Below are 3,276 nucleotides of genomic sequence, written 5' to 3' on the forward strand. Positions count from 1 at the left end.
TTTCCTGTAGGAGCAGCTTTCTTGTAGAAGCAGCGCACGGGTTCTGGAGAACACTATAGTGGTTCTGCGCCCTCTGTGCTATTATCAGATGTTCGAACGGCCGAAGACTTGGAGTGTCGAGCTTCAGAGGAATCCGGATGCTCACTCGACTTCTAAACGGCTGATGATAAATGCATGGGGTGTAAATCTAGCCGATAGATTTGAATCCGGCGGAATCCATGGCACGGGGGTGAGCTGTCCCTGCCGGACCGTTGGACGACGTCACTTAATCATTCTACTGCAAGTTCCCTAACTGCCGCATCATTCCCCGCAGATCCGCCGCTGTCATTTCTGTTAAAACGCGCTTCTCCCTGACTGGATGGCTCTCACGTGTCCACTACCCGTTCTTCTTGCCACGACCACCTTTTACACATCCGACTAGACCATCTGACTGGTCGATGTGGCCAGTCGAATGGCCATACGACCGCTCAACCCATTCATTTCATACTTGCAAACATTTCAAAGTAATATTCATGTAATTCGACGAAAGAAAGGGCGAGGCACTTACCTGTGCGGCCGCGACATGATTTCTCAGGCTTCAGGATGACGATGACTAGATTTGCTTGCTGCTGCTTAATTGCACAGGCCCGGAGGTTCCTCTTCGCAGGCTGCTGACGATGAAGCTTGTGACTCGGCTGCATGTGCCCGCGTTATTATTGCATGTTGCAGGCGATTGAATGGTGTACATTCTAGTTGGCTTAACTGCTACGGGATTCCTGCAGGATGTCCTGTAGCAGTTTTTCCTCCTCGTGTGCATGCTGAACGGTGAAGACAGTGGCATTACAATCATGCTCGCAGGGCCCTTAGATAGCTGTGATGGGTATTGCATGGCATCTCAGCATCTTTTTTCATTTAAGAATCGCTTCCTCTTGATAACTCAATGATCTGTTTTGATTGCGCAGGTACTTTTATTGCATGTCAACTGGGGTGGTAGAAGGAGGTGACAGCAGTGTGTGATGGAGGAAATAGTAGCTTGCATGCCTCCATGTCTAACCTTGGTCATTAGATCTCCCCACACAATGAATTCTGGGCCGTCCAGAACTTCTACAGGAAGTTTCCTGTAGAAATACAGAACTTCATGTAGAAAGTCTGCAGCTTCCTGTAGAAGACTAAGCTATGATGAAATCGTGCCCATACCTTGGAGAAGATGAGTGTTTTTGGAGGAGGTGCTGGTGAGGTCTCCTGGTAGCATGATAAGGACCCTTGACTTTGAGTTGAGAGACCTCCTCTCCTTCATAGAATACCTACAACCTGCATGCATTGCCACATTGTAAACTTGCTGTCCCTGTCTTTTTTGTTTATTGTTCTTTTTTTTTTTTCTTTTTTTTTCTTTTTTTTGAAAGACAGCAGGGGCGCCTCAATGAGGTTTTCACCCTTGCCATCTGCCTTAAGCGCCTCAGAGAGGTTTTCACTCAAGGATCTTTTTCAAATCTCTTTTTTTTTTTTTTGAAAGACAGCAGGGGCGCCTCAATGAGGTTTTCACCCCTACCATCTGCCTTGGGAGCCTCAGAAAGGTTTTCACCCAAGGATCTTTATTTTTTTTTTATTTTTTTTTTTTTAAGATCTTTCAGGGTATGCCCAAAACAGAGGCAAAACCCTTCTCTATGACCAACACTGATTTCTCCACAGTTTTGATGAACTCTTGTCTTGAGAGAGGTTTCATGTAGATCTTCAGTCGATGCCCATTGACAAGCATGGGGATGGCCTCCTCATCAATGGTCCGAATAAGAACAAATCCATTGTCATGACATTTTTCCACTCCATATGGTCCCAACCATCTGGTTCTCAGCTTCCCCTTGAAATCTTTATGCCTGGAATCATACAACAGCGCCCAATCTCCTCACTGAAATTGCTTGTCATTGAGGTGTTGGTCATGCCACAACTTTCTCTGAAGTTGAACCACTTCTGAGTGAAGGAGGGCCTGCATTCGGTGCTCGTCCAGTCCATTCAGCTGCAATAACCTTTCTTGTTGGGCATGGCTGAGATCTAGGTCTAACTGAGCTGCCATCCTCAAAGTGTTGTATTCAAATTCAATTGACAGCAAAGCCCTCTTTAAATAGACCAGCTCATAAGGTGTGAAGCCGGTTGTGGTCTTCCAAGTGGTGTTGTAAGCCCATGTGGCCTCAACCAGGCGATCTGCCCAATCTTTCCTACTGCTGCTCACCACCTTAGTCAAAATCCCTTCCAATGCTCTGTTGGTGACTTCCACTTGCCCATTTGCCTGAGGATGATAGGGGGTGGAAGTCCTATGCTTGATTTTGTGATGAGCTAGTAGGTCTTCAATTAAGTTGGATGTGAACTGGCTTCCTTGATCGGTGACTAGCTCTCTTGGGTAGCCAAATTTGTAGAAGATGTTTTCTCTTAAGAACTCAGCCACCTTTTCTTCTGTCGCTGCTTTGATTGCTTTAGTTTCTGCCCACTTTGTGAAGTAGTCGGTGCACACAATGATGTAAGACCTTTGCCTCGAGGGAGGGTTGATTGGACCCACAAAATCCATACCCCACTTCTCAAATGGCTCAAGAGTCACTTGAGGTTGGAGAGGAATCTCATCCTTTTGAGTCAGTTTCCCCATTCTTTGGCATCGGTCACATTGGTTGATATACCTTCTGACATCTTGATGAAGTGTGGGCCAATAGTAGCCTGCCTGCAGGATTTTGAAGGCAGTCCTCTTTGCTGCAAAATGTCCTCCACAAGGCCCATCATGACAGGTGAGGAGGATATCAAAGACTTCCTCCTCCCTTACACAACGCCTTAAGATCTGATCAGGGCCAAGCTTGAACAGGTTGCCCCCGATCCAAGTGAATGAGGCACTTTTTCTGATGATTCTGCTCTTCTCTCTTGAGGATAGGTGCGGAGGGAACTGTGCTGAAACAAGGTAGTTTGCTATATCAGCAAACCATGGAGAGAGTACTGCAATAGCAAACAGATGTTCATCGGGCATCTGGTCATCCACTGTTCCATCCTCATCTGCAGATAAATCCAATCTAGATAAAAAGTCAGCAACAACATTTTCTTTACCTGGTTTGTCAACGATAGTCAAATCAAACTGCTGCAACAAAAGTAATCATCTAATAATACGGGCATTCACATCTGGTTTATTCATTAAATATCTAATTGCAACATGATCAGTATGTACAAATGTTTGATAGCCAGTGATATAATGTCGGAACTTGTTCAGTGCATGGACCACAACCAAGAATTCTTTCTCAGTTACAGTGTAATTCAGTTCTGCTTTGG

This window comes from Pinus tabuliformis, chromosome 6, assembly GCF_031772625.1.
Source record: "Pinus tabuliformis cultivar Carrire ecotype Pingquan chromosome 6, CPIR1, whole genome shotgun sequence".
Lineage (NCBI taxonomy): Eukaryota > Viridiplantae > Streptophyta > Pinopsida > Pinales > Pinaceae > Pinus > Pinus tabuliformis.